Source organism: Phyllobates terribilis, unplaced genomic scaffold, assembly GCF_046119375.1.
Source record: "Phyllobates terribilis strain yellow unplaced genomic scaffold, ASM4611937v1 Scaffold_4__5_contigs__length_816908805, whole genome shotgun sequence".
Taxonomy (NCBI): domain Eukaryota; kingdom Metazoa; phylum Chordata; class Amphibia; order Anura; family Dendrobatidae; genus Phyllobates; species Phyllobates terribilis.
The window spans coordinates 758835290-758862987 of NW_027362764.1; positions in this window are offsets into that span (position 1 = coordinate 758835290).

Genomic DNA, 27698 nt, shown 5'->3' on the forward strand with positions numbered 1-27698 from the left:
CCGCACCTGCGGGTTTTCCTCAGCTCTGCTTGTCTACCGCACCTGCGGGTTTTGCTCTGCTCTGCTTGTCTACTGCACCTGTGGGTTTTGCGCTGCTCTGCTTCTTTACCGCACCTGCGGGTTTTGCTCTGCTCTGCTTGTCTACCGCACCTGCGGGGTTTGCTCTGCTCTGCTTGTCTACCGCACCTGCAGGCTTTGCTCTGCTCTCCTTGTCTACTGCACCTGCGGGTTTTGCTCTGCTCTGCTTGTCTACCGCACCTGCGGGTTTTGCTCTGCTCTGCTTGTCTACCGCACCTGCGGGTTTTGCTCTGCTCTGCTTGTCTACCGCATCTGCGGGTTTTGCTCTGCTCTGCTTGTCTACCGCATCTGGGGGTTTTGCTCTCCTCTGCTTGTCTACCGCACTTGCGGGTTTTGCTCTGCTCTGCTTGTCTACCGCACTTGCGGATTTTGCTCTGCTCTGCTTGTCTACAGCACCTGCGGGTTTTGCTCTCCTCTGCTTGTCTACCATACCTGTGGGTTTTGCTCTGCTGTGCTTGTCTACCGCATCTGCCGGTTTTGCTCTGCTCTGCTTGTCTACCGCATCTGGGGGTTTTGCTCTGCTCTGCTTGTCTTCCGCACCTGCGGGTTTAGCTCTGTTCTGCTTGTCTACCGCACCTGCGGGTTTTGCTCTGCTCTGCTCGTCTACCGCACCTGCGGGTTTTGCTCTGCTCTGCTTGTCTACCGCACCTGCGGGTTTTGCTCTGCTCTGCTTGTCTACCGCATCTGCGGGTTTTGCTCTGCTTATCTATCGCACCTGCGGGTTTTGCTCTGCTTGTTTATCGCACCTGCGGGTTTTGCTCTGTTCTGCTTGTCTACCGCACCTGCGGGTTTTGCTCTGTTCTGCTCGTCTACTGCACCTGCGGGTTTTGCTCTGCTCTGCTTGTCTACAGCACCTGCGGGTTTTGCTCTGCTCTGCTTGTCTACCGCACCTGCTGGTTTTGCTCTGCTCTGCTTGTCTACTGCACCTGTGGGTTTTGCGCTGCTCTGCTTCTTTACCGCACCTGCGGGTTTTGCTCTGCTCTGCTTGTCTACCGCACCTTCGGGGTTTGCTCTGCTCTACTTGTCTACCGCACCTGCAGGCTTTGCTCTGCCCTCCTTGTCTATTGCACCTGCGGGTTTTGCTCTGCTCTGCTTGTCTACCGCACCTGCGGGTTTTGCTCTGCTCTGCTTGTCTACCGCACCTGCGGGTTTTGCTCTGCTCTGCTTGTCTATCGCACCTGCGGAGTTTGCTCTGCTCTGCTTGTCTACCGCACCTGCGGGTTTTGCTCTGCTTATCTACCGCACCTGCGGGTTTTGCTCTGTTCTGCTTGTCTACCGCACCTGCGAGTTTTGCTCTGCTCTGCTCGTCTACTGCACCTGCGGGTTTTGCTCTGCTCTGCTTGTCTACAGCACCTGCGGGTTTTGCTCTGCTCTGCTTGTCTACCGCACCTGCTGGTTTTGCTCTGCTCTGCTTGTCTACTGCACCTGTGGGTTTTGCTCTGCTCTGCTTGTTTACCGCACCTGCGGGTTTTGCTCTGCTCTGCTTGTCTACCGCACTTGCGGGTTTTGCTCTGCTCTGCTTGTCTACCGCACTTGCGGATTTTGCTCTGCTCTGCTTGTCTACTGCACCTGAGGGTTTTGCTCTGCTCTGCTTGTTAACCGCACCTGCGGGTTTTGCTCTGCTCTGCTTGTCTACCGCACTTGCGGGTTTTGCTCTGCTCTGCTTGTCTACCGCACTTGCGGATTTTGCTCTGCTCTGCTTGTCTACAGCACCTGGGGGGTTTCCTCTCCTCTGCTTGTCTACCACACCTGTGGGTTTTTCTCTGCTCTGCTTGTCTGCCGCATCTGCGGGTTTTGCTCTGCTTGTCTACCGCACCTGCGGGTTTTGCTCTGCTTGTTTACCGCACCTGCGGGTTTTGCTCTGTTCTGCTTGTCTACCGCACCTGCGGGTTTTGCTCTGCTCTGCTCGTCTATCGCACCTGCGGGTTTTGCTCTGCTCTGCTTGTCTACCGTACCTGCGGGTTTTGCTCTGCTCTGCTTGTCTACCGCATCTGCGGGTTTTGCTCTGCTTGTCTACCGCACCTGCGGGTGTTGCTCTGCTTGTTTACCGCACCTGCGGGTTTTGCTCTGTTCTGCTTGTCTACCGCACCTGTGGGTTTTGCTCTGCTAGTCTACCGCACCTGCGGGTTTTGCTCTGCTCTGCTTGTCTACCGCACGTGCGGGTTTTGCTCTGCTCTGCTTGACTGCCGCACCTGCGGGTTTTGCTCTGCTCTGCTTGTCTACAGCACCTGCGGGTTTTGCTCTGCTCTGCTTGTCTACCGCACCTGCGGGTTTTGCTCTGCTCTGCTTGTCTATCGCACCTGCGGAGTTTGCTCTGCTCTGCTTGTCTACCGCACCTGCGGGTTTTGCTCTGCTTATCTACCGCACCTGCGGGTTTTGCTCTGTTCTGCTTGTCTACCGCACCTGCGAGTTTTGCTCTGCTCTGCTCGTCTACTGCACCTGCGGGTTTTGCTCTGCTCTGCTTGTCTACAGCACCTGCGGGTTTTGCTCTGCTCTGCTTGTCTACCGCACCTGCTGGTTTTGCTCTGCTCTGCTTGTCTACTGCACCTGTGGGTTTTGCTCTGCTCTGCTTGTTTACCGCACCTGCGGGTTTTGCTCTGCTCTGCTTGTCTACCGCACTTGCGGGTTTTGCTCTGCTCTGCTTGTCTACCGCACTTGCGGATTTTGCTCTGCTCTGCTTGTCTACTGCACCTGAGGGTTTTGCTCTGCTCTGCTTGTTAACCGCACCTGCGGGTTTTGCTCTGCTCTGCTTGTCTACCGCACTTGCGGGTTTTGCTCTGCTCTGCTTGTCTACCGCACTTGCGGATTTTGCTCTGCTCTGCTTGTCTACAGCACCTGGGGGGTTTCCTCTCCTCTGCTTGTCTACCACACCTGTGGGTTTTTCTCTGCTCTGCTTGTCTGCCGCATCTGCGGGTTTTGCTCTGCTTGTCTACCGCACCTGCGGGTTTTGCTCTGCTTGTTTACCGCACCTGCGGGTTTTGCTCTGTTCTGCTTGTCTACCGCACCTGCGGGTTTTGCTCTGCTCTGCTCGTCTATCGCACCTGCGGGTTTTGCTCTGCTCTGCTTGTCTACCGTACCTGCGGGTTTTGCTCTGCTCTGCTTGTCTACCGCATCTGCGGGTTTTGCTCTGCTTGTCTACCGCACCTGCGGGTGTTGCTCTGCTTGTTTACCGCACCTGCGGGTTTTGCTCTGTTCTGCTTGTCTACCGCACCTGTGGGTTTTGCTCTGCTAGTCTACCGCACCTGAGGGTTTTGCTCTGCTCTGCTTGTCTACCGCACGTGCGGGTTTTGCTCTGCTCTGCTTGACTGCCGCACCTGCGGGTTTTGCTCTGCTCTGCTTGTCTACAGCACCTGCGGGTTTTGCTCTGCTCTGCTTGTCTACCGCACCTGCTGGTTTTGCTCTGCTCTGCTTGTCTACTGCACCTGTGGGTTTTGCGCTGCTCTGCTTCTTTACCGCACCTGCGGGTTTTGCTCTGCTCTGCTTGTCTACCGCACCTGCGGGGTTTGCTCTGCTCTGCTTGTCTACCGCACCTGCAGGCTTTGCTCTGCTCACTTTGTCTACTGCACCTGCGGGTTTTGCTCTGCTCTGCTTGTCTACCGCACCTGCGGGTTTTGCTCTGCTCTGCTTGTCTACCGCACCTGCGGGTTTTGCTCTGCTCTGCTTGTCTACCGCATCTGCGGGTTTTGCTCTGCTCTGCTTGTCTACCGCATCTGGGGGTTTTGCTCTGCTCTGCTTGTCTACCGCACTTGCGAGTTTTGCTCTGCTCTGCTTGTCTACCGCACTTGCGGATTTTGCTCTGCTCTGCTTGTCTACAGCACCTGCGGGTTTTGCTCTCCTCTGCTTGTCTACCACACCTGTGGGTTTTGCTCTCCTCTGCTTGTCTACCGCATCTGCCGGTTTTGCTCTGCTCTGCTTGTCTACAGCATCTGGGGGTTTTGCTCTGCTCTGCTTGTCTACCGCACCTGCGGGTTTAGCTCTGTTCTGCTTGTCTACCGCCCCTGCGGGTTTTGCTCTGCTCTGCTCGTCTACCGAACCTGCGGGTTTTGCTCTGCTCTGCTTGTCTACCGCACCTGCGGGTTTTGCTCTGCTCTGCTTGTCTACCGCATCTGCGGGTTTTGCTCTGCTTATCTACCGCACCTGCGGGTTTTGCTCTGCTTGTTTACCGCACCTGCGGGTTTTGCTCTGTTCTGCTTGTCCACAGCACCTGCGGGTTTTGCTCTGCTCTGCTTGTCTACCGCACCTGCGGGTTTTGCTCTGCTCTGCTCGTCTACTGCACCTGCGGCTTTTGCTCTGCTCTGCTTGTCCACAGCACCTGCGGGTTTTGCTCTGCTCTGCTTGTCTACCGCACCTGCTGGTTTTGCTCTGCTCTGCTTGTCTACTGCACCTGTGGGTTTTGCTCTGCTCTGCTTCTTTACCGCACCTGCGGGTTTTGCTCTGCTCTGCTTGTCTACCACACCTGCGGGGTTTGCTCTGCTCTGCTTGTCTACCGCACCTGCAGGCTTTGCTCTGCTCTCCTTGTCTACTGCACCTGCGGGTTTTGCTCTGCTCTGCTTGACTACCGCACCTGCGGGTTTTGCTCTGCTCTGCTTGTCTACCGCACCTGCGGGTTTTGCTCTGCTCTGCTTGTATACCGCATCTGCGGGTTTTGCTCTGCTCTGCTTGACTACCGCATCTGCGGGTTTTGCTCCGCTCTGCTTGTCTACCGCACTTGCGGGTTTTGCTCTGCTCTGCTTGTCTACCGCACTTGCGGATTTTGCTCTGCTCTGCTTGTCTACAGCACCTGTGGGTTTTGCTCTCCTCTGCTTGTCTACCACACCTGTGGGTTTTGCTCTGCTCTGCTTGTCTACCGCATCTGCCAGTTTTGCTCTGCTCTGCTTGTCTACCACACCTGCGGGTTTTGCTCTGCTCTGCTTGTCTACCGCACGTGCGGGTTTTGCTCTGCTCTGCTTGACTACCGCACCTGCGGGTTTTGTTCTGCTCTGCTTGTCTACAGCACCTGCGGGTTTTGCTCTGCTCTGCTTGTCTACCGCACCTGCTGGTTTTGCTCTGCTCTGCTTGTCTACTGCACCTGTGGGATTTGCTCTCTTCTGCTTGTCTACCACACCTGTGGGTTTTGCTCTGCTCTGCTTGTCTACCGCATCTGCCGGTTTTGCTCTGCTCTGCTTGTCTACCGCATCTGGGGGTTTTGCTCTGCTCTGCTTGTCTACCGCACCTGCGGGTTTAGCTCTGTTCTGTTTGTCTACCGCACCTGCGGGTTTTGCTCTGCTCTGCTCGTCTACCGCACCTGCGGGTTTTCCTCAGCTCTGCTTGTCTACCGCACCTGCGGGTTTTGCTCTGCTCTGCTTGTCTACCGCACCTGCTGGTTTTGCTCTGCTCTGCTTGTCTACTGCACCTGTGGGTTTTGCGCTGCTCTGCTTCTTTACCGCACCTGCGGGTTTTGCTCTGCTCTGCTTGTCTACCGCACCTGCGGGGTTTGCTCTGCTCTGCTTGTCTACCGCACCTGCAGGCTTTGCTCTGCTCTCCTTGTCTACTGCACCTGCGGGTTTTGCTCTGCTCTGCTTGTCTACCGCACCTGCGGGTTTTGCTCTGCTCTGCTTGTCTACCGCACCTGCGGGTTTTGCTCTGCTCTGCTTGTCTACCGCATCTGCGGGTTTTGCTCTGCTCTGCTTGTCTACCGCATCTGGGGGTTTTGCTCTGCTCTGCTTGTCTACCGCACTTGCGGGTTTTGCTCTGCTCTGCTTGTCTACCGCACTTGCGGGTTTTGCTCTGCTCTGCTTGTCTACCGCACTTGCGGATTTTGCTCTGCTCTGCTTGTCTACAGCACCTGCGGGTTTTGCTCTCCTCTGCTTGTCTACCACACCTGTGGGTTTTGCTCTGCTCTGCTTGTCTACCGCATCTGCCGGTTTTGCTCTGCTCTGCTTGTCTACCGCATCTGGGGGTTTTGCTCTGCTCTGCTTGTCTTCCGCACCTGCGGGTTTAGCTCTGTTCTGCTTGTCTACCGCACCTGCGGGTTTTGCTCTGCTCTGCTCGTCTACCGCACCTGCGGGTTTTGCTCTGCTCTGCTTGTCTACCGCACCTGCGGGTTTTGCTCTGCTCTGCTTGTCTACCGCATCTGCGGGTTTTGTTCTGCTTATCTATCGCACCTGCGGGTTTTGCTCTGCTTGTTTACCGCACCTGCGGGTTTTGCTCTGTTCTGCTTGTCTACCGCACCTGCGGGTTTTGCTCTGTTCTGCTCGTCTACTGCACCTGCGGGTTTTGCTCTGCTCTGCTTGTCTACAGCACCTGCGGGTTTTGCTCTGCTCTGCTTGTCTACCGCACCTGCTGGTTTTGCTCTGCTCTGCTTGTCTACTGCACCTGTGGGTTTTGCGCTGCTCTGCTTCTTTACCGCACCTGCGGGTTTTGCTCTGCTCTGCTTGTCTACCGCACCTTCGGGGTTTGCTCTGCTCTACTTGTCTACCGCACCTGCAGGCTTTGCTCTGCCCTCCTTGTCTATTGCACCTGCGGGTTTTGCTCTGCTCTGCTTGTCTACCGCACCTGCGGGTTTTGCTCTGCTCTGCTTGTCTACCGCACCTGCGGGTTTTGCTCTGCTCTGCTTGTCTATCGCACCTGCGGAGTTTGCTCTGCTCTGCTTGTCTACCGCACCTGCGGGTTTTGCTCTGCTTATCTTCCGCACCTGCGGGTTTTGCTCTGTTCTGCTTGTCTACCGCACCTGCGAGTTTTGCTCTGCTCTGCTCGTCTACTGCACCTGCGGGTTTTGCTCTGCTCTGCTTGTCTACAGCACCTGCGGGTTTTGCTCTGCTCTGCTTGTCTACCGCACCTGCTGGTTTTGCTCTGCTCTGCTTGTCTACTGCACCTGTGGGTTTTGCTCTGCTCTGCTTGTTTACCGCACCTGCGGGTTTTGCTCTGCTCTGCTTGTCTACCGCACTTGCGGGTTTTGCTCTGCTCTGCTTGTCTACCGCACTTGCGGATTTTGCTCTGCTCTGCTTGTCTAATGCACCTGTGGGTTTTGCTCTGCTCTGCTTGTTTACCGCACCTGCGGGTTTTGCTCTGCTCTGCTTGTCTACCGCACTTGCGGGTTTTGCTCTGCTCTGCTTTTCTACCGCACTTGCGGATTTTGCTCTGCTCTGCTTGTCTACAGCACCTGGGGGGTTTGTTCTCCTCTGCTTGTCTACCACACCTGTGGGTTTTTCTCTGCTCTGCTTGTCTGCCGCATCTGCGGGTTTTGCTCTGCTTGTCTACCGCACCTGCGGGTTTTGCTCTGCTTGTTTACCGCACCTGCGGGTTTTGCTCTGTTCTGCTTGTCTACCGCACCTGCGGGTTTTGCTCTGCTCTGCTCGTCTATCGCACCTGCGGGTTTTGCTCTGCTCTGCTTGTCTACCGTACCTGCGGGTTTTGCTCTGCTCTGCTTGTCTACCGCATCTGCGGGTTTTGCTCTGCTTGTCTACCGCACGTGCGGGTTTTGCTCTGCTCTGCTTGTCTACCACACCTGCGGGTTTTGCTCTGCTCTGCTTGTCTACCGCACGTGCGGGTTTTGCTCTGCTCTGCTTGACTACCGCACCTGCGGGTTTTGTTCTGCTCTGCTTGTCTACAGCACCTGCGGGTTTTGCTCTGCTCTGCTTGTCTACCGCACCTGCTGGTTTTGCTCTGCTCTGCTTGTCTACTGCACCTGTGGGATTTGCTCTCTTCTGCTTGTCTACCACACCTGTGGGTTTTGCTCTGCTCTGCTTGTCTACCGCATCTGCCGGTTTTGCTCTGCTCTGCTTGTCTACCGCATCTGGGGGTTTTGCTCTGCTCTGCTTGTCTACCGCACCTGCGGGTTTAGCTCTGTTCTGTTTGTCTACCGCACCTGCGGGTTTTGCTCTGCTCTGCTCGTCTACCGCACCTGCGGGTTTTCCTCAGCTCTGCTTGTCTACCGCACCTGCGGGTTTTGCTCTGCTCTGCTTGTCTACCGCACCTGCTGGTTTTGCTCTGCTCTGCTTGTCTACTGCACCTGTGGGTTTTGCGCTGCTCTGCTTCTTTACCGCACCTGCGGGTTTTGCTCTGCTCTGCTTGTCTACCGCACCTGCGGGGTTTGCTCTGCTCTGCTTGTCTACCGCACCTGCAGGCTTTGCTCTGCTCTCCTTGTCTACTGCACCTGCGGGTTTTGCTCTGCTCTGCTTGTCTACCGCACCTGCGGGTTTTGCTCTGCTCTGCTTGTCTACCGCACCTGCGGGTTTTGCTCTGCTCTGCTTGTCTACCGCATCTGCGGGTTTTGCTCTGCTCTGCTTGTCTACCGCATCTGGGGGTTTTGCTCTGCTCTGCTTGTCTACCGCACTTGCGGGTTTTGCTCTGCTCTGCTTGTCTACCGCACTTGCGGGTTTTGCTCTGCTCTGCTTGTCTACCGCACTTGCGGATTTTGCTCTGCTCTGCTTGTCTACAGCACCTGCGGGTTTTGCTCTCCTCTGCTTGTCTACCACACCTGTGGGTTTTGCTCTGCTCTGCTTGTCTACCGCATCTGCCGGTTTTGCTCTGCTCTGCTTGTCTACCGCATCTGGGGGTTTTGCTCTGCTCTGCTTGTCTTCCGCACCTGCGGGTTTAGCTCTGTTCTGCTTGTCTACCGCACCTGCGGGTTTTGCTCTGCTCTGCTCGTCTACCGCACCTGCGGGTTTTGCTCTGCTCTGCTTGTCTACCGCACCTGCGGGTTTTGCTCTGCTCTGCTTGTCTACCGCATCTGCGGGTTTTGTTCTGCTTATCTATCGCACCTGCGGGTTTTGCTCTGCTTGTTTACCGCACCTGCGGGTTTTGCTCTGTTCTGCTTGTCTACCGCACCTGCGGGTTTTGCTCTGTTCTGCTCGTCTACTGCACCTGCGGGTTTTGCTCTGCTCTGCTTGTCTACAGCACCTGCGGGTTTTGCTCTGCTCTGCTTGTCTACCGCACCTGCTGGTTTTGCTCTGCTCTGCTTGTCTACTGCACCTGTGGGTTTTGCGCTGCTCTGCTTCTTTACCGCACCTGCGGGTTTTGCTCTGCTCTGCTTGTCTACCGCACCTTCGGGGTTTGCTCTGCTCTACTTGTCTACCGCACCTGCAGGCTTTGCTCTGCCCTCCTTGTCTATTGCACCTGCGGGTTTTGCTCTGCTCTGCTTGTCTACCGCACCTGCGGGTTTTGCTCTGCTCTGCTTGTCTACCGCACCTGCGGGTTTTGCTCTGCTCTGCTTGTCTATCGCACCTGCGGAGTTTGCTCTGCTCTGCTTGTCTACCGCACCTGCGGGTTTTGCTCTGCTTATCTTCCGCACCTGCGGGTTTTGCTCTGTTCTGCTTGTCTACCGCACCTGCGAGTTTTGCTCTGCTCTGCTCGTCTACTGCACCTGCGGGTTTTGCTCTGCTCTGCTTGTCTACAGCACCTGCGGGTTTTGCTCTGCTCTGCTTGTCTACCGCACCTGCTGGTTTTGCTCTGCTCTGCTTGTCTACTGCACCTGTGGGTTTTGCTCTGCTCTGCTTGTTTACCGCACCTGCGGGTTTTGCTCTGCTCTGCTTGTCTACCGCACTTGCGGGTTTTGCTCTGCTCTGCTTGTCTACCGCACTTGCGGATTTTGCTCTGCTCTGCTTGTCTAATGCACCTGTGGGTTTTGCTCTGCTCTGCTTGTTTACCGCACCTGCGGGTTTTGCTCTGCTCTGCTTGTCTACCGCACTTGCGGGTTTTGCTCTGCTCTGCTTTTCTACCGCACTTGCGGATTTTGCTCTGCTCTGCTTGTCTACAGCACCTGGGGGGTTTGTTCTCCTCTGCTTGTCTACCACACCTGTGGGTTTTTCTCTGCTCTGCTTGTCTGCCGCATCTGCGGGTTTTGCTCTGCTTGTCTACCGCACCTGCGGGTTTTGCTCTGCTTGTTTACCGCACCTGCGGGTTTTGCTCTGTTCTGCTTGTCTACCGCACCTGCGGGTTTTGCTCTGCTCTGCTCGTCTATCGCACCTGCGGGTTTTGCTCTGCTCTGCTTGTCTACCGTACCTGCGGGTTTTGCTCTGCTCTGCTTGTCTACCGCATCTGCGGGTTTTGCTCTGCTTGTCTACCGCACCTGCGGGTTTTGCTCTGCTTGTTTACCGCACCTGCGGGTTTTGCTCTGTTCTGCTTGTCTACCGCACCTGTGGGTTTTGCTCTGCTAGTCTACCGCACCTGCGAGTTTTGCTCTGCTCTGCTTGTCTACCGCACGTGCGGGTTTTGCTCTGCTCTGCTTGACTGCCGCACCTGCGGGTTTTGCTCTGCTCTGCTTGTCTACAGCACCTGCGGGTTTTGCTCTGCTCTGCTTGTCTACCGCACCTGCTGGTTTTGCTCTGCTCTGCTTGTCTACTGCACCTGTGGGTTTTGCGCTGCTCTGCTTCTTTACCGCACCTGCGGGTTTTGCTCTGCTCTGCTTGTCTACCGCACCTGCGGGGTTTGCTCTGCTCTGCTTGTCTACCGCACCTGCAGGCTTTGCTCTGCTCACCTTGTCTACTGCACCTGCGGGTTTTGCTCTGCTCTGCTTGTCTACCGCACCTGCGGGTTTTGCTCTGCTCTGCTTGTCTACCGCACCTGCGGGTTTTGCTCTGCTCTGCTTGTCTACCGCATCTGCGGGTTTTGCTCTGCTCTGCTTGTCTACCGCATCTGGGGGTTTTGCTCTGCTCTGCTTGTCTACCGCACTTGCGGGTTTTGCTCTGCTCTGCTTGTCTACCGCACTTGCGGATTTTGCTCTGCTCTGCTTGTCTACAGCACCTGCGGGTTTTGCTCTCCTCTGCTTGTCTACCACACCTGTGGGTTTTGCTCTCCTCTGCTTGTCTACCGCATCTGCCGGTTTTGCTCTGCTCTGCTTGTCTACCGCATCTGGGGGTTTTGCTCTGCTCTGCTTGTCTACCGCACCTGCGGGTTTAGCTCTGTTCTGCTTGTCTACCGCCCCTGCGGGTTTTGCTCTGCTCTGCTCATCTACCGCACCTGCGGGTTTTGCTCTGCTCTGCTTGTCTACCGCACCTGCGGGTTTTGCTCTGCTCTGCTTGTCTACCGCATCTGCGGGTTTTGCTCTGCTTATCTACCGCACCTGCGGGTTTTGCTCTGCTTGTTTACCGCACCTGCGGGTTTTGCTCTGTTCTGCTTGTCTACCGCACCTGCGGGTTTTGCTCTGCTCGTCTACTGCACCTGCGGGTTTTGCTCTGCTCTGCTTGTCCACAGCACCTGCGGGTTTTGCTTTGCTCTGCTTGTTTACCGCACCTGCTGGTTTTGCTCTGCTCTGCTTGTCTACTGCACCTGTGGGTTTTGCGCTGCTCTGCTTCTTTACCGCACCTGCGGGTTTTGCTCTGCTCTGCTTGTCTACCGCACCTGCGGGGTTTGCTCTGCTCTGCTTGTCTACCGCACCTGCAGGCTTTGCTCTGCTCTCCTTGTCTACTGCACCTGCGGGTTTTGCTCTGCTCTGCTTGTCTACCGCACCTGCGGGTTTTGCTCTGCTCTGCTTGTCTACCGCACCTGCGGGTTTTGCTCTGCTCTGCTTGTATACCGCATCTGCGGGTTTTGCTCTGCTCTGCTTGTCTACCGCACTTGCGGGTTTTGCTCCGCTCTGCTTGTCTACCGCACTTGCGGGTTTTGCTCTGCTCTGCTTGTCTACCGCACTTGCGGATTTTGCTCTGCTCTGCTTGTCTACAGCACCTGCGGGTTTTGCTCTCCTCTGCTTGTCTACCACACCTGTGGGTTTTGCTCTGCTCTGCTTGTCTACCGCATCTGCCAGTTTTGCTCTGCTCTGCTTGTCTACCGCATCTGGGGGTTTTGCTCTGCTCTGCTTGTCTACCGCACCTGCGGGTTTTGCTCTGCTCTGCTTGTCTACCGCACCTGCGGGTTTTGCTCTGCTCTGCTCGTCTACCGCACCTGCGGGTTTTGCTCTGCTCTGCTTGTCTACAGCACCTGCGGGTTTTGATCTGCTCTGCTTGCCTACCGCATCTGCGAGTTTTGCTCTGCTCTGCTTGTCTACCACATCTGCGGGTTTTGCACTGCTTGTCTACCGCACTTGCGGGTTTTGCTCTGCTCTGCTTGTCTACCGCACCTGCGGGGTTTGCTCTGCTCTGCTTGTCTACCGCACCTGCAGGCTTTGCTCTGCTCTCCTTGTCTACTGCACCTGCGGGTTTTGCTCTGCTCTGCTTGTCTACCGCACCTGCGGGTTTTGCTCTGCTCTGCTTGTCTACCGCACCTGCGGGTTTTGCTCTGCTCTGCTTGTCTACCGCATCTGCGGGTTTTGCTCTGCTCTGCTTGTCTACCGCATCTGGGGGTTTTGCTCTGCTCTGCTTGTCTACCGCACTTGCGGGTTTTGCTCTGCTCTGCTTGTCTAACGCACTTGCGGATTTTGCTCTGCTCTGCTTGTCTACAGCACCTGCGGGTTTTGCTCTCCTCTGCTTGTCTACCACACCTGTGGGTTTTGCTCTCCTCTGCTTGTCTACCGCATCTGCCGGTTTTGCTCTGCTCTGCTTGTCTACCGCATCTGGGGGTTTTGCTCTGCTCTGCTTGTCTACCGCACCTGCGGGTTTAGCTCTGTTCTGCTTGTCTACCGCCCCTGCGGGTTTTGCTCTGCTCTGCTCATCTACCGCACCTGCGGGTTTTGCTCTGCTCTGCTTGTCTACCGCACCTGCGGGTTTTGCTCTGCTCTGCTTGTCTACCGCATCTGCGGGTTTTGCTCTGCTTATCTACCGCACCTGCGGGTTTTGCTCTGCTTGTTTACCGCACCTGCGGGTTTTGCTCTGTTCTGCTTGTCTACCGCACCTGCGGGTTTTGCTCTGCTCGTCTACTGCACCTGCGGGTTTTGCTCTGCTCTGCTTGTCCACAGCACCTGCGGGTTTTGCTTTGCTCTGCTTGTTTACCGCACCTGCTGGTTTTGCTCTGCTCTGCTTGTCTACTGCACCTGTGGGTTTTGCGCTGCTCTGCTTCTTTACCGCACCTGCGGGTTTTGCTCTGCTCTGCTTGTTTACCGCACCTGCGGGGTTTGCTCTGCTCTGCTTGTCTACCGCACCTGCAGGCTTTGCTCTGCTCTCCTTGTCTACTGCACCTGCGGGTTTTGCTCTGCTCTGCTTGTCTACCGCACCTGCGGGTTTTGCTCTGCTCTGCTTGTCTACCGCACCTGCGGGTTTTGCTCTGCTCTGCTTGTATACCGCATCTGCGGGTTTTGCTCTGCTCTGCTTGTCTACCGCACTTGCGGGTTTTGCTCCGCTCTGCTTGTCTACCGCACTTGCGGGTTTTGCTCTGCTCTGCTTGTCTACCGCACTTGCGGATTTTGCTCTGCTCTGCTTGTCTACAGCACCTGCGGGTTTTGCTCTCCTCTGCTTGTCTACCACACCTGTGGGTTTTGCTCTGCTCTGCTTGTCTACCGCATCTGCCAGTTTTGCTCTGCTCTGCTTGTCTACCGCATCTGGGGGTTTTGCTCTGCTCTGCTTGTCTACCGCACCTGCGGGTTTAGCTCTGTTCTGCTTGTCTACCGCACCTGCGGGTTTTGCTCTGCTCTGCTCGTCTACCGCACCTGCGGGTTTTGCTCTGCTCTGCTTGTCTACAGCACCTGCGGGTTTTGATCTGCTCTGCTTGCCTACCGCATCTGCGAGTTTTGCTCTGCTCTGCTTGTCTACCACATCTGCGGGTTTTACACTGCTTGTCTACCGCACTTGCGGGTTTTGCTCTGCTCTGCTTGTCTGCCGCACCTGCTGGTTTTGCTCTGCTCTGCTTGTCTACCGTACCTGCAGGTTATGCTCTGCTCTGCTTGTTTACCCCACCTGTGGGTTTTGCTCTGCTCTGCTTGTCTATTGCACCTGCGGGTTGTGCTCAGCTCTGCTTGTCTACTGCAGCTGCGGGTTTTGCTCTGCTTGTCTACCGCACCTGCGGGTTTTGCTCTGCTTTGCTTATCTACCGCATCTGCGGCTCTGTTCCTGTATCCCAGTCTGTACTGGTCCCTATCCTGCCTGCGTTCCTACCTGCCAGTACCCACCTGTCTGCATACCAGCCGTGCTTGCCAGTACCCACCTGTTTGCATACCAGCCGTGCCTGCCAGTACCCACCTGTCTGCATAACAGCCGTGCCTGCCAGTACCCACCAGCCTAACCTGCCTGTTCCTGCATTCCCTGGTGTGGGTCAACAGCTGTTACCGGGGTCTGACCTGGAGTAGCACCTGGTCCCTCTGCTCGGTTCCTCTCTGGTTCACAGAGTTGACTGAGCCGCCCTGTGACCTTGGTCGGACCGAGTTGACACTTAGTCATGCCCCTCCAGGCACTCCTCGGTTCATGGTCCAGTGGGATCACTAACCACGCTCACGCCTGTCAGCCCGGGCATATGCGTAACAGTTTGCTCAGGCTATGGTCCCCGTTGAGCCCCACGACCCTTCGCTCTCGGAGACATTTGAATCCTTGTCTGACGAATACGTGCACTAAGAACATTTTTTTTTCTCAAGCTGAGGTCCAGGCGATTTACGCACCAGCCCAAATGGAGCTATCAGCACTCGTTCCTGCGGATCCACCACGGTACTATGGGGATCCAAAACAAAGTCGTGCGTTTGTGGAGCAATGCATGCTGCATTTCAAATTCTATGCTCACTATTTTCCCACTGATCGGGTTAAAATAGCATTTCTGATGTCCTACTTAGCGGGTGATGCCTTGAATTGGATCACCCCCTATGGGAAGCATGGGATCCTATCGTCTTTGACCTGCAGGCCTTCCTGGTGGCCCTTCTAATGGTCTTCGATGACCCTAACCCTGAGGCTTCTGTTAAAGCTTCCCTTCCCAATATCCTGGAGCAGTCCCGATGGGTGATGCGTGTAGGTAATCCACCAGCTCTCCAGCCTGAAGAGACTGCTGCCCACACAGAATCCACACAGGATGACAATGCTCCACAGAATACTTCTCTTCCCAACCTCAAGAGGCAGTCCAGACGTGCAAGGCATAGATGTAAACCGTCACGCCAGGTTCTGTCCTCCCAAAGACCTCCTGTTCCCCAGCCTGTAGAGGAAGCTACCCGCACAGAATCCATGAAGGATGACCATGTTCGTCAGGCAAAGCAGAGGCCGGAACTCAGTCACAAAATGCGGTTGTTTGGGACCTCCTGACGGTCTTTGTCCAGCGAAGGTTGGAGAATCCCAAGATATTAGGCCTGTAGGAGAGGCTGCCCTTGGCGTTAGTGTTTCCTCTCCACAGATGACCATGACTGTCTCCGTGGCAAGTGAAGGCCTCGGATTAACCGGAAGTTTCGGGCTTAAAGCCTTGAAGAGTCGGTGTCTGATTCCTGTCCGACAACTCCAGAATCCGGTTTGGGCATTGTCAGCGGAAGGACGAGCCCTACTCAGAAACAGTCAAAATATGTCTGTACAAATTAAGCTCAAGATTAGAGCATTACACATGAAGAAGTTCACATTCCAGGTGCTGTCTGGTTTACCCACAGGTCGTCCAGAGCCGAGAGATCTAGTGCCCGCTCAGGTCTGGAGATCCTGTTTGGTGTTTCCTGGGAGACTGCTGAGGTACAAGGGGTGTCCAGTCCCCATATCTTCAGGACAGTTAGCAGTGTCTTCTTCTTCTTCACCAGATCTACTAGTCGCTGACTCGCTGTGCGCTGAAGTCTCCAAAGGAAGGGAAGCGGAGGCATAGTCCCCACACAGTCTCGACGATTGTACCAATGATCTGGCTTTAGGCACCGCCCCGCCTCGCAGACGTGTCATCTCAGAAACCAGACTGAAGTTGGTCCCTATGCAAGGATCCTCCATCTCTAATAAATCTGGCAATAAGTCCATCAAGGCGGTGTTTACTCCCGAGTCTCTGCACCCCTCCAACCAGGCGGAGGACCTCCAGTTGTCTCCTGAATCCTCCGGGGTGCTACCTGATAACAAATGGAGAGAGACTTTCCTACACCCTGTACCTGGTACTTCCCCCACTTCATCCAGTAAGCTTGGCAAAGTGTACTCCGAAGCAGTGATTACCCCCGAGTCTCTGCACCCCTCCTACCAGGCGGAGGACCTCCAGTTGTCTCCTGAATTCCCCGGGGTGCTACCTGATAAACGGAGAGAGACTTTCCTACACCCGGTACCTGGTACGCCGCCCACTTCATCCAGTAAGCTTGGCAAAGTGTACGTCAAGGCGGTGGTAACCCCCGAGTCTCTTCACCCCTCCAACTAGGCGGAGGACCTCCAGTTGTCTCCTGAATCCACCAGGGTGCTACCTGATAACAAATGGAGAGAGACTTTCCTGTGTGCTTTTCCTGGTAGTTCTCCCACTTCATCTGTTGCTGAGGATTGCTTGACAGGAGGAAGCATCCTAGTCACCAAGATGATGAGACCAGTTTCATTTCCTCTAGTGGACAGAAGAGGTAATCCTCTTGAAGAGAAGGATTGGCCTCCAAATTCTCTGCAGAAGACCCTTGCAGGCTTGAAGAAGAGGGGGCGTAAAGGGGGGGGTACTGTAACATCCCTGGCGGTGTGCTTGCATAGTGCACCACCTCCCACCATGCAAGACCGCAATCTTACCCATCAGTCCAGCCTGCAAACCTTGCTCCAGTTCATACTGTGTGCATGTCTCTTGTCTGACTGCTTAGGGTGCTTTCCCGGTTACTTCCTGATTCTTATAGCTGCTGTGGGCGCACTCCTAATGCGTCTCCAGCCTATTGTTGTGAGTCACTGGATATTTAAACCCCCTCCACCCAGAAGGAGGGGCCTGAGAAACACTATCTATCAATGTGCTCCTTGCCTCTGAGTTGCCAGGTCTTGTCCTGTATCTTGTCTGTTTCTGCCACCCTGGGGCCTGCATACCCAGGCCTGTTATCTCTGACTTCTAGTCTGTTTCTGCCACCCTGAGGGCTGTATATCCAGGCCTGTTACCTGTGACTTCTAGTCTGTTTCCGCCTCTGGGGGCTGTATACCCAGGCTCGTTCCTGTATCTCGTTTTAGTGTCAGTTCCTGTCTGAACTGTCTCCTAGCCTGTTACCTGTTTGTCTCTATGTCCTTACCTTCCCTTTTCCTGCTGTGTCTGAACCTGCACCTAACTCCAACTCGTTGTCTCTGTACTTCTGTTTGTGAGTTTTGTGTCCACTCGCTACTTCATTGTAAGTACCTTGTGTGTATCTGGTTCTGCTTGTCCCTTTTCCCTTCCTCCATATCTACCTCCTGTGTTCTAGCCATCTTCCTGTATTTTCCAGTCTGTTCCATGTGAACAGACCCCTGTCCTCTCAGCCTGCACCTGTAGCCCTGTTCTGCTCTGCTTGCTCACCGCGCCAGCGGTTTCTCTCTGCTCTGCCTTGCCCACCGCTCCGGCGGTTCCTCTCTGCTCAGCCTTGTCCACCGCACCTGCGGTTTTGCTCTGCTCTGCTTGCTCACCGCACTTGCGGTTTCGCTCTGCTCTGCCCTGTTCACCCCTCCGGCGGTGCCTCTCTGCTCTGCCTTGTCCACCACTCCGGCGGTTTCGCCCTGCTCAGCCTTGTCCACCGCACCTGTGGTTTCGCTCTGCTCTGCTTGCTCACCGCACCTGCGGTTTCGCTCTGCTCTGCCTTGTCCACCGCTCTGGCGGTTCCTCTCTGCTCTGCCTTGTCCACCGCTCCGGCGGTTTCGCTCCCCTCTGCTTGCTCACCGCACAAGTGGTTCCTCTCTGCTCTGCCTTGTCCTCCGCTCTGGCGGTTCCTCTCCGCTCTGCCTTGTCCACCGCTCCGGCAGTTCCGCTCTGCTTTGCCTTGTCCTCTGCTCTGGCGGTTTCGCTTTACTCTGCTTGTCTACCGCTTCTGCGGCTCTTTTCCTGTCTCCCAGTCTGTACAGGACCTTATCCAGCCTGCGCTCCAACCTGCTAGTACTTCCCTGTCTGCACTCCAGCCGTGCTTGCCAGTATCTCCCTGTCTGCACTCCAGCTGTGCTTGCCAGTACCCACCTGTCTGCATACCAGCCATGCTTGCCAGTACCCACCTGTCTGCATACCAGCCGTGCTTACCAGTACCCACCTGTCTGCATACCAGCCGTGCCTGCCAATACCCACCTGTCTGTATGCCAGCCTAACCTGCCTGTTCCTGCATTCCCCGGTGTGGGTCAACAGCTGTGACCGGGGTCTGACCTGGAGTAGAACCTGGTCCCTCTGCTCGGTTCCTCCTTGATTCACGGAGTCGACTGAGCCGCCGTGTGACCTTGGTCGGATCGGGTTGATACTTAGTTACGCCCCTCCAGGCACTCCTCGGTTCATGGTACAGTGGGATCACTAATCACGCTTACGCCAGTCAGTCCAGGCGCGAGCATAACACTCTGCTTGTCTACCGCACCTGCGGGTTTTGCTCTGCTCTACTTGTCAACCGCACCTGCGGGTTTTGCTCTGCTCTGCTTGTTTACTGCACCTGCTGGTTTTGCTTTGCTTGTCTACCGCACCTGCGGGTTGTGCTCTGCTCTGCTTGTCTACCGAACCTGCGGGTTTTGCTCTGCTTGTCTGCCGCACCTGCGGGTTTTGCTCTGCTCTGCTTGTCTATTGCATCTGCGGCTCTGTTCCTGTATCCCAATCTGTACTGGTTCCTATCCTGCCTGCGTTCCTACCTGCTAGTACCCACCTGTCTGCTTAACAGCCGTGCCTGCCAGTACCCACCTGTCTACATACCAGCCGTGCCTGCCAGTACCCACCTGTCTGTATGCCAGCCTAACCTGCCTGTTTCTGCATTCCCTGGAGTGGGTCAACAGCTGTGACCCTCGGCTCGGTTCCTCCCTGGTTCATGGAGTCGACTGAGCAGCCGTGCGACCTTGGTCGAACCGAGTTGATACTTAGTAATGCCCCTCCAGGCCCTCCTGGGTTCATGGTCCAGTGGGATCACTAACCATGCTCACGCCAGTCAGTCTGGGCGTGTGCGTAACAGGACCCCAATGACCATAAGAGCTTTCACTCTACAGAAGAGAGAGAGGAACCCGCTGATCATAAGAGCTTACACTCTACAGGAGAGACGACACTGCTGATCATAAGAGCTTGCAATCTACAGGAGATAGAGGACCCCGCTGACTATAAGAGCTTACACTCTACAGGAGAGAAGACACTGCAGACCATAAGAGCTTACACTCTACAGGAGAGAGAGGACCCCTCTGGCTATAAGAGCTAACACTCTACAGGAGAGAGAGGACCCCGCTGACAATAAGAGCTTACACTCTACAGAAAAGAGAGAGAGTACCCCGCTGACCATAATAACTTACACTCTAAAGGAGAGAGAGGACTCCACTGACGATAAGAGCTTACACTTCAGAGTAGAGAGAGGACCCCGCTGACAATAAGAGCTTACACTCTACAGAAAAGAGAGAGTACCCCGCTGACCATAATTACTTACACTCTAAAGGAGAGAGAGGACTCCACTAACGATAAGAGCTTACACTTCAGAGTAGAGAGAGGACCCCGCTGACCATAAGAGCTTACACTTTACAGGAGAGAGAGGAACCCGCTGACCATAAGAGCTTATACTGTACAGGAGAGAGAGGACCCCGCTGAACATAAGAGCTTACACTCTACAGCAGAGAGAGAGTGGACCCCGCTGACCATAACAGCTTCCACTCTACAGAAGAGAGAGAGGACCCCGCTGACTATAAGAGCTTACACTCTACAGGAGAGAGAGATGAACCTGCTGAACATAAGAGCTTATACTCTACAGGAGAAAGAGGACCTCGCTGACCATAAGAGCTTCCACTCTACAGGAGAGAGGGAGAGGACCCTGCTGTCTATAAGAGCTTACACTCTACAGGAGAGAGAGGACACTGCTGATCATAAGAGCTTACACTCTACAGGTGAGAGAGGACTTACAGATCAAAAGACCTTACACTCTACAGGATACAGCAAGAGACGCTGCTGACCATAAGAGCTTACACTATACAGGAGAGAGAGTACCCCGCTGACTATAAGAGCTTACACTCTACAGGAGAGAGAGGACCCCGCTGACCATAAGAGCTTACACTCTACAGGAGAAAGAGGACCCCGCTGACTATAAGAGCATACACTCTACAGGATAGAGAGGACCCACGCTGACCATTAGAGCTTACACTCTACAGAAGAGAGAGAGAGGACCCCACTGACCATAAGAGCTTACACTCTACAGGAGAGAGGACTCCGCTGACCATAAGATCTTACACTTTACCGGAGAGAGAGAGAGGACCTCACTGACTATAAGAGCTTACACTCAACAGGAAAAAGGACTCCGCTGACCATAAGAGCTTATACCCTACAGGAGAGAGACAGGACCCCGCTGACCATAAGACCTGATACCCTACAGGAGAGAGACAGGACCCTGCTGACCATAAAATCTTACACTCTACAGGAGACAGAACCCCGCTGACCATAAGAGCTTACACTCTACAGGAGAGAGAGAGAGGACCCTGCTGACAATAAGAGCTTTGACTATACAGGAGAGAGAGGACTTACTGATCATAATGGCTTACACTCTACAGGAGACAGGGAGAGACCCTGCTGACCATAAAAGCCTATACTCTACAGGAGAGAGACAGGACCCCGCTGACCATAGGATCTTACACTTTACCGGAGAGAGAGAGAGGACCCCGCTGACCATAAGAGCTTATAACCTACATGAGAGTGACAGGACCCCGCTGACAATAAGAGCTTACACTCTACAGGAGAGAGAGGGGATCCTGCTGACCATAAGAGCTTATACTCTACAGGAAAGAGAGAGAGGACCCTGCTGAACATAAGAGCTTATACTCTACAGGAGAGAGAGAGAGGACCCCGCTGACCATAAGAGCTTATACCCTACAGGAGAGACACAGTACCCCGCTGACCATAAGAGCTTACACTCTACAGGAGAGAGAGGACCCCGCTGACTATAAGAGCTTACACTCTGAAGGAGACAGGACCCCACTGACCATAAGAGCTTACACTCTACAGGTGAGAGAGAGAGGACCCTACTGACCATAACAGCTTACACTCTACAGGAGAGAGAGAGAGGACACTGCTGATCATAAGAGCTTACACTCTACAGGAGAAAGAGGACCCACGCTGACCATAAGAGCTTACACTCTAAAGAAGAGAGAGAGAGGACCCCGCAGACCATAAGAGCTTACACTCTACAGGAGAGAGGACTCCGCTGACCATAAGATCTTACACTTTACCGGAGAGAGAGAGAGGACCTCGCTGACTATAAGAGCTTACACTCTACAGGAGAGAGACAGGACCCCGCTGACCATAAGAGCTTATACCCTACAGGAGAGAGACAGGACCCCACTGACCATAAGAGCTTTTACCCTACAGGAGAGAGACAGGACCCCGCTGACCATAAGAGCTTACACTCTACAGGAGAGAGGGGACCCTGCTGACCATTAGAGCTTACACTCTACAGGAGAGAGAGGACCCTGCTGATCATAAGAGCTTACACTCTACAGGAGACAGGGCCCCGCTGACCATAAGAGCTTATACTCTACAGGAGAGAGAGGACCCCTCTGACTATAAGAGCTTACAATCTACATTAGAGAGAGGACCCTGCTGACAATAAGAGCTTACAATCTACAGGAGACAGGACCCTGCTGACCATAAGAGCTTACAGTCATGGCCAAAAGTATTGAGAATGTGACAAATAGTAATTTTTCCAAAGTTTACTGCTTCATTTTTTGTAATGGCAATTTGCATATACTCCTGAATGTCAAAGAGTGATCAGCTTAACAGCAATTACTGTACTTTCAAAGTCAATATTTGCCCAGAAAAAGAACTTTAACCCCCAAAACACATTTCAACATCATTGCAGTCCTGACTTAAAAGGAGCAGCTAACATCGTTTTAGTGATTGATCCATTAACACAGGTGTGGGTGTTGATGAGGACAGGGCTGGCGATCAATCAGTCATGATTAAGTAAGAATGACATCACTGGACACTTTAAAAGGAGGCTGGTTCTTGGTATCATTGTTTCTCTTCAGTTAACCATGGTTATCTCTAAAGAAACACGTGCAGCCATCATTGCACTGCACAAAAATGGCCTAACAGGGAAGAGTATCGCAGCTACAAAGATTGCACCTCAGTCAACAATCTATCGCATCATCAAGAACTTCAAGGAGAGAGCTTCCATTGTTGTCAAAAAGGCTCCAGGGCGCCCAAGAAAGACCAGCAAGCGCCAGGACCGTATCTTAAAACTGTTTCAGCTGCGGGATAGGACTACCAGCAGTGCCGAGCTTGCTCAGGAATGGCAGCAGGCTGGTGTGAGTGCTTCTGCACGCACTGTGAGGCGGAGACTCTTTGAGCAAGGGCTGGTTTCAAGGAGGGCAGCAAAGAAGCCACTTCTCTCCAGAAAAAACATCAGGGACCGACTGATATTCTGCAAAAGGTACAGGGAGTGGACTGCTGAGGACTGGGGCAAAGTCATTTTCTCTGATGAATCCCCTTTTCGATTGTTTGGGACATCTGGAAAACCGCTTATTCGGAGAAGAAGAGGTGAGCGCTACCACCAGTCTTGTCTCATGCCAACTGTAAAGCATCCTGAAACCATTCATGTGTGGGGTGGCTTCTCAGCCAAGGGAATCGGCTCACTCACAGTCTTGCCTAAAAACACAGCCATGAATAAAGAATGGTACCAGAATGTCCTCCAAGAGCAACTTCTCCCAACCATCCAAGAGCAGTTTGGCGGCCAAAAATGCCTTTTCCAGCATGATGGAGCACCTTGCCATAAAGCAAAGGGGATAACAAAATGGCTCATGGAACAAAACATAGAGATTTTGGGTCCATGGCCTGGAAACTCCCCAGATCTTAATCCCATTGAGAACTTGTGGTCAATCATCAAGAGACGGGTGGACAAACAAAAACCAACAAATTCTGGCAAAATGCAAGCATTGATTATGCAAGAATGGACTGCTATCAGTCAGGATTTGGTCCAAAAGTTGATTGAGAGCATGCCAGGGAGAATTACAGAGGTCTTGAAGCAGAAGGGGCAACACTGCAAATATTGACTTGCTGCATTAACTCATTCTAACTGTCAATATAACCTATTGGTACTCATAATATGATTGCAATTATATTTCTGTATGTGATATAAACATCAGACAAACACTAATAAAAACCAGAGGCCAGCAGATCATGTGAAAATAGAATTTTGGTGCCATTCTCAAAACTTTTGGCCATGACTGTACACTCTACAGGAGAGAGAGAGAGGACCCTGCTGACCATAAGAGCTTTGACTATACAGGGAAAGAGGACTTCCTGATCATAAGAGCTTACACTCTATAGGAGACAGGGAGAGAGGCTGCTGACCATAAAAGCCTATACTCTATAGGAGAGAGACAGGACCCCGCTGACCATAAGAGCTTACACTTTACAGGACAGAGAGAGAGGACTCCGCTGACCATAGGAGGTTATACCCTACATGAGAGAGACAGGACCCCGCTGACCATAAGAGCTTACACTCTACAGGAGAGAGAGGGGATCCTGCTGAACATAAGAGCTTATACCCTACAGGAGAGAGAGGACCCCGCTGACTATAAGAGCTTACACTTTAAGGGAGACAGGACCCTCCTGACCATTAGAGCTAACACTCCACAGGAGAGAGAGAGAGGACCCTGCTAACCATAAGAGCTTAAACTCTACAGGGGAGAGGACACTGCTGACAATAAGAGCTTACACTCTACAGGAGAGAGAGGACCCCGCTGACTATAAGTGCTTACACTCTACAGGAGAGAGAGGACCCCGCTGACCATAAGAGCTTACGCTCTACAGGAGAGAGAGGACCCCGCTGACGATAAGAGCTTACACTTTACTGGACAGAGAGAGAGGACCCTGCTGACCATAAGAGCTTACATTCTACAGGAGAGTGAGAGAGGACCTCGCTGACCATAAGAGCTTACACTCTACAGCAGAGAGAGAGAGGACCCTGCTGATCATAAGAGCTTACACTCTACAGGAGAGAGAACACTGCTGACCATAAGAGCTTACACTCTACAGGAGAGAGAGGACCTTATTGACAATAAGAGCTTACACTCTACAGGAGAGAGAAGACCCTGCTGACTATAAGTGCTTACACTCTACAGGAGAGAGAGGACCCCGCTGACCATAAGAGCTTACGCTTTACAGGAGAGAGAGGACAGTGTTGACCATAAGAGCTTACACTTTACTGGAAAGAGAGAGAGGACCCTGCTGACCATAAGAGCTTACACTCTAAAGGAGAGAGAGAGAGGACCCTGCTGATCATAAGAGCTTACACTCTACAGGAGAGAGAACACTGCTGACCACAAGAGCTTACACTATACAGGAGAGAAAGGACCTTATTGACAATAAGAGCTTACACTCTACAGGAGAGAGAGGACCCCGCTGGCTATAAGTGCTTACACTCTACAGGAGAGAGAGGACCCCGCTGACCATAAGAGCTTATGCTCTACTAGAGAGAAAGGACAGCGCTGACCATAAGAGCTTACACTTTACTGGAAAGAGAGAGAGGACCCTGATGACCATAAGAGCTTACACTCTACAGGAGAAAGAGGTCTCCGCTGACCATAAGAGCTTACACTTCAGAATAGAGAGAGGATCCCGCTGACCATAAGAGCTAACACTCCACAGGAGAGAGAGAGGACCCTGCTGACTATTATATGAGCTAACACTCTACAGGAGAGAGAGGACCCCACTGACCATAAGAGCTTATACTATTTAGGAGAAAGAGGACCTCGCTGACCATAACAGCTTACACTCTACAGGAGACAGGACCCCGCTGACCATAAAGGCTTACATTCTACAAGAGAGAGAGAGAGGACCCCACTGACCATAAGAGATTACACTCTACATGAGAGAGAGGACGCTGCTGACCATAACAGTTTACACTCTACAGGAGAGAGAGAGAGGACCCCACTGACCATAAGAGCTTACACTCTGCATGAGAGCGAGGACGCTGCTTACCATAACAGCTAACACTCTACAGGAGACAGGATCCCACTGACCATAAGAGCTTACACTCTACAGGAGAGAGAGAGAGGACCCTGCTGACAATAAGAGCTTACACTCTACATGAGAGAGAGGACGCTGCTAATAATGAGAACTTACACTCTACAGGAGAGAGAGGACCCTGCTGACCATAAGAGCATGCACTCTACAGGAGACAGCAAGTGACCCTGCTGACCATAAGAGCTTACACTCTACAGGAGAGAGACAGGGCCCCGCTGACCATAAGAGCTTACACTCTGCAGGAGAGAGAGGACCCCGCTGACCATAAGAGCTTACACTCTACAGGAGAAAGACGACCCACGCTGACCATAAGAGCTTAAACTCTGCAGAAAAGAGAGAGAGGACCCCTCTGATCATAAGAGCTTACACTCTACAGGAGAGAGGACTCCGCTGACCATAAGATCTTACACTTTCCCGGAGAGAGAGAGAGGACCTCGCTGACTATATGAGCTTACACTCTACAGGAGAGAGAAAAAGACCCCGCTGACCATAAGAGCTTATACCATACAGGAGAGAGACAGGACCCCGCTGACCATTAGAGCTTATACCCTACATGAGAGAGAAAGTATCCAGCTGACCATAAGAGTTTACACTCTACAGGAGAGAGAGGACACAGCTGACTATAAAAGCTTACACTCTACTTTAGAGAGAGGACCCAGCTGACCATAACAGATTACACTCTAAAGGAGACAGGACCCCGCTGACAATAAGAGCTTACACTCTACAGGAGAGAGAGAGAGATTCCCGCTGACCATAAGAGCTTACGCTCTACAGGAAAAAGAGGACCCCGCTGACCATCAGAGCTTACACTCTACAGGAGAGAGACAAGACCCCGATGACCATAAGAGTTTACACTCTACAGGAGAGAGAGGACACAGCTGACTATAAAAGCTTACACTCTACTTTAGAGAGAGGACCCAGCTGACCATAACAGATTACACTCTAAAGGAGACAGGACCCCGCTGACAATAAGAGCTTACACTCTACAGGAGAGAGAGAGAAGACCCTACTGACCATAGGAGCTTACACTCTACAGGAGAGAGAGGACCCTGCTGACTATAAGAGCTTATACTCTACAGGAGAAAGAGAGAGAGGACCTCGCTGACTATAAGAGCTTATACTCTAAAGGAGAAAGAGGATCTCGCTGACTATAAGAGCTTACACTCTAAAGGAGACAGGACCCCGCTAACCATAAGAGCTTACACATTACAGGAGAGAGAGAGAGGACTCTGCTGACCATAAGAGCTTACACTCTACAGGAGAGAGAGAGTGGACCCTGCTGACTATAAGAGCCTACACTCTACAGCAAAGAGAGAGAGAAACCCGCTGACCATAAGAGCTTACACTCTACAGGAGAGAGAGTAGTTACTTATCATAAGAGCCTACACTCTACAGGAGACAGCGAGAGACCCTGCTGACCATAAGAGCTTACACTCTACAGGAGAGAGACAGGACCTTGCTGACCATAAGAGCTAACACTCTACAGGAGAGAAAGGACCCCGCTGTCCACAAGAGCTTACTCTCTACAGGAAAGAGAGGACCCCGCTGACCATAAAAGCTTACACTCTACAGGATAGAGGACACTGCTGACCATAAGAGCTTACGCTCTACAGGAGATAGAGGACCTTACTGACAATAATGTCTTACACTCTACAGGAGAGAGAGGACCCAGCTGACTATAAGAGCTTACACTCTACAGGAGAGAGAGGACCCCGCTGACCATAAGAGCTTACACTCAACAGGAGAGAGAGAGAGATTCCCGCTGACCATAAGAGCTTACGCTCTACAGGAAAAAGAGGACCCCGCTGACCATCAGAGCTTACACTCTACAGGAGAGAGACAAGACCCCGATGACCATAAGAGTTTACACTCTACAGGAGAGAGAGGACACAGCTGACTATAAAAGCTTACACTCTACTTTAGAGAGAGGACCCAGCTGACCATAACAGATTACACTCTAAAGGAGACAGGACCCCGCTGACAATAAGAGCTTACACTCTACAGGAGAGAGAGAGAAGACCCCGCTGACCATAGGAGCTTACACTCTACAGGAGAGAGAGGACCCTGCTGACTATAAGAGCTTATACTCTACAGGAGAAAGAGAGAGAGGACCTCGCTGACTATAAGAGCTTATACTCTAAAGGAGAAAGAGGATCTCGCTGACTATAAGAGCTTACACTCTGCAGGAGACAGGACCCCGCTAACCATAAGAGCTTACACATTACAGGAGAGAGAGAGAGGACTCTGCTGACCATAAGAGCTTACACTCTACAGGAGAGAGAGAGTGGACCCTGCTGACTATAAGAGCCTACACTCTACAGCAAAGAGAGAGAGAAACCCGCTGACCATAAGAGCTTACACTCTACAGGAGAGAGAGTAGTTACTTATCATAAGAGCCTACACTCTACAGGAGACAGCGAGAGACCCTGCTGACCATAAGAGCTTACACTCTACAGGAGAGAGACAGGACCTTGCTGACCATAAGAGCTAACACTCTACAGGAGAGAAAGGACCCCGCTGTCCACAAGAGCTTACACTCTACAGGAAAGAGAGGACCCCGCTGACCATAAAAGCTTAGACTCTACAGGATAGAGGACACTGCTGACCATAAGAGCTTACGCTCTACAGGAGATAGAGGACCTTACTGACAATAATGTCTTACACTCTACAGGAGAGAGAGGACCCAGCTGACTATAAGAGCTTACACTCTACAGGAGAGAGAGGACCCCGCTGACCATAAGAGCTTACACTCAACAGGA